This window comes from Oratosquilla oratoria, unplaced genomic scaffold (assembly GCF_046742065.1).
Source record: "Oratosquilla oratoria isolate Oo_2021 unplaced genomic scaffold, ASM4674206v1 SCAFFOLD95, whole genome shotgun sequence".
Taxonomy (NCBI): Eukaryota; Metazoa; Arthropoda; class Malacostraca; order Stomatopoda; family Squillidae; genus Oratosquilla; species Oratosquilla oratoria.
In genome coordinates, this window is record NW_027467759.1 from 482,501 (window position 1) to 492,500 (window position 10,000).

Consider the following 10,000-nt stretch of genomic DNA (forward strand, 5'->3'; position numbering starts at 1 on the left):
GTAACGCGCCCAGCCCTGGTATTTTGTCATATCATGTCCACATCCTTAGTTGAATAGAATTGCCTAACGACAGCTTGGATGAATATCTCTAAAACCCTTCACTGTTAGAAGGATTGAAAAATTCAAATTAGAAAATGGGGTTGCTAGTAATATAGCATACATACATATACCAAGGCTTTTTCCCCCTTCCAAGGGAGGTAGCCAAAAAGGGAAAGGCATAAAAACACTCCCACCCATTTCATCCCTAAATACACTCCACACCCCTCCCACCCTCCCTCTCATCTGAGCACCTCCTGGATGACGGGTCATCCCTGCACCCTGCCCACCGCCCTGGGTCAGAAGCAGTGTCGCAAGACACAGCACATCCACAGCAAGGCCGCTTCATTTAATCGGCGACCCCCCTCTCCGTCCCCCTTGCATATAAGGAGAGGACGGGGAGAAATCCCTTCGGGCTGCGTCAAAATTTACTCACACATACTACCCCACCACCCACCCCCCCGCCCATTCCTCCTCCTGCTATCACAACATCATCTATATACAACCATTCTCCACTCACCTCTGTCTTCCGTCCTCTCCCTCCCTTCCTCAACAGACATTCCCCTCTTCCCCAAAGCCCCCTTCACCCCATCCATCCACCTCATCCTAGGACGTCCCCTCATGTTCACTCCCTCCACATCTGCCTTCCATACCTCTTTTACTAGTCTTTCTTCACTCATTCTTTCCATGTGTCCAAACCATCCTAATATTCTTTCATCAACCCTATCTCCCAAATCCTTTTTCACCCCTGTTCTCCTCCTCACCTCCTCATTTCTCACTCTATCCAGCCTAGTAACCCCCACCATACATCTCAGACACCTCATCTCAAACACATTCAAACTCCTTCTCTCTTCTTCTCTTATGTTCCACGTTTCTGCCCCATACAGTGCTGTTGGCACAATCACTCCTTCATACAGTCTCCTCTTCGCATCCATTCCCAAATGTCTATTCCTCATTACACTCTTTAATCCACCAAGGCATTTACTCGCTTCTCTCAATCTACATTCTACCTCCACCTTCACTCCACCTTTTCCTGCTACACTTGCACCCAAGTATCTAAAACTATCCACTTCCTCCAGTCGCTCTCCCTTAATGTTCACTTCCAGTCTACTGCCACTTTCACCCCTTGTACATCTCATCACCTTACTTTTACCCACATTTATCTTTAGCTTTCTTCTATCACATACTCTCCCAAACTCTGCCACCAGCTTCCTCAATCCCTCCTCTGACCCTGCCACAAGCACAGTGTCGTCCGCAAACAACAGCTGGCTCACCTCCCACTTTTCTCCATTTTCTTTAACCATCTCCAATCCCTGACCCACTACCCTAGCATTCACCTCTCGCACCACCCCATCCATGTATAAGTTGAAGAGCCAGGGCGACATAACGCATCCTTGACGAAGTCCCACCTTTACTTCAAACCACTCACTCTCTCCATTTCTAATCCTGACACAAGCTCTACTACTCTCATAAAAACTCTTGACAGCTCCCAAAAGCTTTCCTCCTATCCCATAAATCTGCATAACCTCCCACAGTGCCTTTCTGTCTACCCTATCATAAGCCTTTTCCAGATCCATAAAAGCCCAAAAAACATCCTTCCCCTTTCCTATAGCTTTCTCACATATCTGTCTTACCACTAAGATCTGATCTACACAACCTCTACCTGTCCTAAAGCCACATTGTTCCTCACCAATTACTCCTTCTGTTCCTCTCCTAATCCTCTCAATTAAGATCCTCCCATAAGCCTTCCCTACTACACTTAACAGGCTAATCCCTCTGAAACTACTACATTCACACTTGTCCCCTTTTCCCTTGTAAAGAGGAACTATACAGGCACTTCTCCAGTCCTCCGGTACTCTACCCTCTCTCCAGCAAACATTAAATAACCTCACCAACCAGTCCACCATCACTGAACCTCCCTTTTTCAGACATTCTGCATGGCATCCATCCAGACCAGGTGCCTTACCTGCTTTCATCATCTTTACAACTGCCTTCACCTCATCCTTCCTTATTTCTCCTCCATTCTCCTCACTCATCACTCTCATTTTCTTCGCATTTCCCACTGCAGCTATCTTTCCTTCCCTATCCTCCTTCACATTTAGCAACTCCCTAAAATATTCTGCCCATCTTCCCCTTACTGCCATCTCTTCCATTATCATCTCTCCATCTGTACCTTTTACCTTTTCTTCCCTACTTGATTCGCCTCCTCTTCCTCTCTTAATTTCTTTCCAAAACATCTTTTTATTACTTTCAAAATTTTCTGTCATACTCCTACCCCATTTCACATCTGCTCTCCTCTTTGCCTCCTTTACCTTTTGCTTTACTTCTCTTTTCTTTTCTTTGTACGTCTCATATGACTCCCCCGTCCTCTTCTGTAACCAATATGTGAATGCTCGCTTCTTCTCTTCTACAACCTTCTTTGTTTCCTCATCCCACCATTCACTACCCTTTCTTCTATTTCCCCCTGTCCTTCTTGTTCCACACACCATCCTTGCACACTTTAAGACTCCCTCCTTGAACCATCCCCATTCCTCCTCCACACCCATCTCTGCTCCATCCTTTACTCCCTCCCACTCCTCCTTCAGCTTCTTCTCGTACTCCTTCTCCTTTTCCTTTTCATTCAAGGAGTTCACTCTAAGAACCTCCCTACCTTTTGTCCCTTTCCTCTTTCTCCATCTATCCTCCACTCTCAGCTTACCTTCCACCAAAAAATGATCTGATATTCCCCCACCCTCTCCCCTTAGCACATGTACATCCTTAACTCTTCCTATCATAATCCTATTTACCACTACATAATCCATTAGCGCTCTATCTACCACCCTTCCCTCCACCACCCTCTCCCATGTGTACTTATGCTTGACTTTCTTCCGAAACACTGTATTTGCTATCATCAACTCTCTTTCTAGACACATTTCCACCATCAACTCTCCACTACGATTCTTTCCTGGAACTCCACACTTCCCAACCACTCCATCGATTGGACCATTTCCCACCCTAGCATTAACCCTTAACAGGTAAAGTGGGGTCAGACAGACCCCATACTTTTTTGTTTTTTACTTTTGATATACTAATATATTACATACAGATATGTACTCCCATATACCTTCTTGATCAGTGGAGTAGTTTAATGGGGTGATAGGGTCATTCCTGAATCTTGTTCTATATAAGCTTTATAGAGCTTTTGAGCCCGTCTGACCCCACTTTACCTGAGGTGTGAGTACCGTGGGGTCAGTCAGACCCCACTTTACCTGAGGTGTGAGTAGCGTGGGGTTTGTCAGACCCCACTTTACCTGAGGTTTGTTCATGTCATATAAATGCTTTATCATTTATACTTATGGGTAAATATAATTTCTTCTTTTTTATCAACAGAAAAACATACATCCGAGTTTGATTTGATTTATTTATTTTATTTATTTAATTCATTTATTTAATTTATTTATCTAATTTATTTAATTTATTCCATTTTCCCTCTTTTGATCACATTAATTTTTATCACAATGTTTAATTTCTGTTCTGGTAATGTGAGTTTCTTTTCATATCATGGTCACACTATACTCATATTATCATAAAGCATGACATTCCGCCACATTTTATTTGATTGATTTATCCTTCCCTCTTTTGTTCAAATTTAATTTGTATCACATATTTTGTATCACATATGAATGCTTAATATTTTCTGTTCTGTTAATATGTTTCTTCTCACAACAAGATCACACTATTCTCATATCATAAAATGTGACATCTCGCCACATTTTAGGGCACCTCAGTCACTCTATTCCCACACATACAGCTGTAATTTATTTCATCCTTCCCCTCTTTTAGTTCAAATTTAATTTGTATCACATATTTTGTATCACATATAAATGTTTGATATTTTCTGTTCTGTTGATAAAATGTTTCTTCTCACACTATTCTCATATCATCATAAGATGTGACATCTCGCCACATTTTAGGACACCTCAGCCACTCTATTCCCACACATGCATCTGGTTCTCATCTATCCCCCTTGTACAAGATCTTTTGAAAAATTATGGGCTCACATATGTAGGCACACTGAGGGACAAGAAGCCACAAGTACCAGCTCTGATGACAGACAAGACGGTCATCAGAAAAGGGTGCACGGCTTTCCTCTTTGACACAACCATGGCACTTGTGTCACATTTACCTGACAAGAAGAAAAAATTTGTGCAGTTGATCTCCTCAATGCACCAACAACCTGTTATGGATGACTGTGGGAAGCCAAAAATCATCTTGTATTATAACAACACAAAAGGAGGGGTTAACGCGTTTGATCAAATGTGTGCCCGATATACGTGCAGCCGAAAAACCAAACGGTGGCCTTTGTGCATAATGTACGGACTGGTCAACGCCGCCAGTGTCAACTCCTATATCACCTGCAATGAAATGAGGAAACATGATGGACAGGCGGAACTTTCATCACGCTGGAAGTATCTAATTGAGCTGGCAGAAGAGATGATACGTCCATGGGCAGAGGAGAGGATGAACTTCAAGGGGATGCACAAAAGTACTTTGATGACCATCAGAACGGTCTTTGGCTTGAACATGCCCCATCAGCAAGCAGATACCTCTTCTATGAGAAAGCGATGTGCCTTGTGTGACCGGAAGTCTGACAGGAAGACCAAGAACTACTGCCTACACTGCAAAAGACCAGTGTGTCAGGACCATTCAACCCCATCTGCGATGACTGCAATTAGATTCTTCAGTATCACAAATTCCACTTTCAGTATATCCAATAAAATATGTTCTTCATTATCACTAGCATTATGTATGAATTGCTGGACTCATGTCCTTTCAAGAAAACTCAAAACCCTCTGAGACCACAAACTTCCGTCAACGAAGGATGGGGTTTTGCTGAGTCAGGGTAGGAGTGCTTAGAGCCATAAAAACTTATAAATAATAAACTTAGATACCATTAAAAACTTATAGATTGTTTGCTGGACCTAGTATCAACCTTCCCTGAAAATTTCATTAAAACCAGTTCATAATTTTTGCGTAAAATTGGTCAAAGTCAAAATAATCACCTCGTTTTTTTCTTCAGATTTCATGGTTTGTGAAACACATTTATTATTCATTTGTTGTAGCTCTGCTTTTCCTTAAAGATAGTTGGGACATTGGTCTCTACAAAATGATGATGCCCAACCGTTTCATGTTTCATGCTTTCAGTCAAGCACCCTCTGAAGTCAACAATATCTTATTTTTCATATTTGTTTTGTAATTTTCATTAAAATATATGTCTAACAATTATAGTCACTTTTAAGCATGTAAATGGAAGAATATAAGTTGAAGTACATATGTTTTGATTTCTATGTCAATAAATGCAGTAGAAGTATTTCATTTTTATTTTTTGTGTTTGGGGTCTGTCAGACCCCGCTTTACCTGAATCGTTTGTCAAAAAGACCTTTACCTGTTAAGGGTTAAGGTCTCCCAGTACTATTACATTGACATTTCTTCCTAAACCCTCTATGCACTCATTTAAATCTATCCAAAAGGCCTCCCTTTCTTCCACGCTCTTCTCACTGCCAGGCCCATATGCACTTACAAAGACCCACATCTCCTTTCCCAGTTTTGCCTTCATCCACATTATCCTTGAGGAAACCTCCTTCCACTCCACTACCTGTTTACCTATCTCCTCACTTACTAGAATAGCCACCCCTTCCCTCCCTCGCCCTCTCTTCACTCCTGATAACCTCCCACTTACACTCCCAAACTTACACTCACCCTTCCCTTTCAACTTAGTTTCACTCAAAGCCAACACATCCATCTTTCTTCTCACAAACATACTACCTATCTCTTCCCTTTTACTCTCATCTGTACCACATCCACGCACATTAAAAGACCCAAAACTTAGGGTGATGGCCCGAGGCCCTCCAGCACCCCTTATGCCTTCACTTTTCTTTTTAGGATATATGCCCCGTGGGGCTACAGGGAGAAGGATGCCTAGTCCCTCTCCCCGTCCCTTTCTTCTCGCCTCTTACGATCCAAGTGGGATACTGAACGATGGGAGGCCGGCGTGAATCACGGTGACGTAGGGGGACAAAATGTACAAAATAGATCGGATGACCGTAATCGACCAGATGTCCGTGATGGGGGAAATTTTAATTTTGATAGGAGAAATGTTAATGAGGCATTGAATGTCAATGAAGGACCAAATAATAATAATATAGAGCAAGGCATAAATAAAAAACAAAATGATAATATAAGACATGATATTGAAAATCAAAATGTGGCAAAAAGAAATAATCACGAGTTTCTTAAAACTATGTACTTTAATGCTCGTAGTATTAGGAACAAATTTCAAGAAATACAGGCGTATGTCAAAAGCGAAAATCTCGATATGATAGGAATAACTGAGACATGGTTAAATGGTACAGAGTTTGAAGCTGAATTTAATATTGCGGGATTTAAACACTTTCATCAGGATAGAAACCACAAGAAAGGTGGGGGTGTTCTATTGTACGTTAAAAACAATGTTCATGCTTGTGTTTTAGAGAAAGTGAAACAGGATGCATATGACAGTTTGTGGGTTGAGTTAACCCAAACAAATGGACAAAAAATGAATATAGGTGTAATATATAGGCCAAAGACATTATCATTAGCAGACGACAAACTGTTATTTCAAGAACTGTCTAGTTTCTGCAACCGGGATTTATTGATAATGGGTGATTTCAATTTTACTGACATTGATTGGATGACCCTTGAACATGGCCATATAGGTAGTCGCTTGATTGATTTTCTTGGTGACAATTACTTAATTCAGCATGTAAAAGAGCCCACAAGATATGGAAACTTGCTCGATTTATTGATCACTAGCCGCGAAAGCATGGTAACTGATGTAGAAGTCGGTGAATCTGTTGCAAATAGCGATCACAACTTAGTCAGATTCAAACTCCTAAACAATTTTAGAATAGATACTTGTGCTTCTAAAATACCCGATTTCAGTAAAGCTCAGTTCATAGAACTACGTCAGGAGCTTCAGCTTACAGATTGGGAGGCAAAATTAAACGAAAGGCCTGTAGATCAGATGTGGAAAATATTTCAAAATACGCTCACTAAGATGATTCAAACTTACATTCCTTTTAAGGACAGACGTCCCCCAAATCAGGCTCGCCCAAAGTGGCTCGACAAAGAAACTGAAAAAAGTATTGCTAAAAAGAGACAGGCTTATAAGAAATATAAGTGCTCGGGTGCATCTAATGACTATGAAAGTTATATATCAATACAGAGAGATTTAATAAAGACAATAAGAAAAAGAAAACGACAATACGAAATGAACATCGCTGATAAATCCAAAGAGAATCCCAAAGAATTCTATAGTTACATTAGAGATAAAAAGGTTGTTAGGAATCACATTGGTCCACTATCATCTGCTGACGGTCAACTTGAATATTCAAATGAAGGAATGTGTAATATCTTAAACAATTATTTTAGCTCGGTATTCGTAAACGAAACGCCTCAAAGTGAATTCCAAACTGAAACCTGTGAAAAGTCTGGGGTAAACTTACTCACTACGGTAAATATAACAAAAGAAACAATTAAAAGGTGTATAGACAAACTCAAAGTTAATAAAACACCAGGGCCTGACGGTTGGCATCCAAGAATCTTAAAGGAAATGAAAAATGAGATTGTTGTTCCATTAGAAATTATTTTCAAGAAATCCATCATATCCGGAGATGTCCCAAGAGAATGGAAGCTAGCTAACGTTACTCCCATATTCAAAAAAGGTGACAAAAAGAAACCAAATAACTATAGGCCTATAAGTTTGACTTCGATCGTAGGAAAAATAATGGAAACTATCATCAGAGATGATATCGAATATCATTTAGAAAGTAACCGTTTGATAAATGATAGCCAGCATGGTTTCAGACGGAAACGTTCTTGCGTGACTAACTTACTCGAATTCTACAACACAGTTATCTCGAATTATGACAAAAGAAACAATATAGATTTAATATATCTAGACTTTGCAAAAGCTTTTGATACCGTCCCACACGAAAGACTACTTACTAAATTAGCTTTGCATGGAATAAGTGGTAGCCTATTAGGTTGGACTAGTAATTGGTTGAAAGGTCGAAACAGAGAGTTGTTTTAAATGGAAAAACTTCTGGATGGAAAAATGTTGCAAGTGGAGTTCCTCAGGGTTCCGTTCTTGGGCCACTTCTATTCATAGTATATATAAATGATATAGACAATGGACTAAAATCTACTGTTTCCAAATTTGCTGATGATACAAAACTGTGCGGAGTGGCAAATGATCACTCAAACCAATTAGATATTCAAGAAGATTTAGATCAATTACAGCAATGGTCTGAAAAGTGGCTAATGAAATTTAACACAAGTAAATGCAAGGTAATGCACATAGGTAAAAAATAACAGTAAGTACGATTACAAGTTATTTGGAAATTCGTTAACAAAAGTGGATAGTGAAAAAGATCTCGGCGTAATTATCAGTAACGACCTCAAATCATCCAAGCAGTGTATTTCAGCCTCTGAGAAAGCAAATAAGATTCTGGGATTGATTGCGCGATCTTTTGATTTCAAAAGTCCATCACTCATTAACAAGCTATATAAATCGTTAGTTCGTCCACATTTGGAATATGCTGTTTCCGTATGGTCACCGAATCTCATTAAAGACATTGACAGACTGGAAAAAGTACAACGGCGAGCCACAAAACTGATTCCAAATATAAAAAATAAATCATACGAAAATCGACTTAAGCACATGAATCTGTTTTCCCTAAAAAAGCGTAGACTCAGAGGTGACTTGATACAGGTCTTTAAGATTTTAAAGGGAATTGACAACATCAAAAGTGACCAAATTTTCACATTGAATGAGAATCAGACAAGAAACAATGGTCTCAAACTGTCCGGAAATAGATTCAATTTGGAAGTAGGTAGAAACAACTTTGCCAACCGTGTAGTTAATGAATGGAATAAACTTCCTGCACAGGTAGTGCAATGTACTTCAGTTCGAAGCTTTAAGAATCATTTAGATAAATACCTAAGTAAGATGCTGTAATGATTATAATTTATGTTATATTATTTGTTTTTGTTTTGTTATAATTTGTCTGTCTGATTTTCATTTATTATTAGTTATATGTCAATTTATAATCATTTACTATTTACCTTTTTGTTTGTTATTCAACTATACCTATGCATTTATTTATGTATTTTATTTGTTATTTTTACATTATTATAGTTTTAATTTATTATTATGATTTTTTTTTTTTTTTTTTTTTTTTTTTTTTTTTTTTGCATCCGACCTAGATATGGATCAAAAGGTCTCCTGTCGGCATGCTCCGCCTTTGTAATCCTTTGTATTCTTTTCCCCCACCACAGGGAATTCCCCCATCACAGAAAGAGAATACTCAGAGAAATGGTACAGAACACCAACAAGGGGTTGGGGGACAGCATAACGGAGGGACAGTCGTAGTATAAAAGTGTCATCATTTCTCTATGAACAGAATTTCTTCTATCATAGACAAAATGATGTGTGGCTCTGGTCCGTAGGGGCGCCCCATATAGACCCTAAAGTATCGACTGCATGCTACTTTGCCACAATAACAAGCACCCAATACCCCAGATAATAATAATAATAATAATAATTAATAATAACAATAATAATAATGATAACAATAACAATAACAATGACTGACAATAACAATGACAATAATAATAATAATAATAATAATGATAATAATTCATACATATATAATGATACTTATACTACTACTACTATTCTACTGTCATTCTTTGTTACACTATCAATCTGTGTCGTGAGGAAGCTTGTGCCCAGGAGTGGTCTTGCCCCGCGGAAGAGGAAGGAAGTTGGGGGAAGAAGATTTTTACTTTTGGGCTCAGAAGAAAGCTGTCCCTCCTGGGGATAAGACGCCACCGAAGAATGTCCCTTCGATGAATGGCTTGGGAAGCCATGCAGTGACTGGCG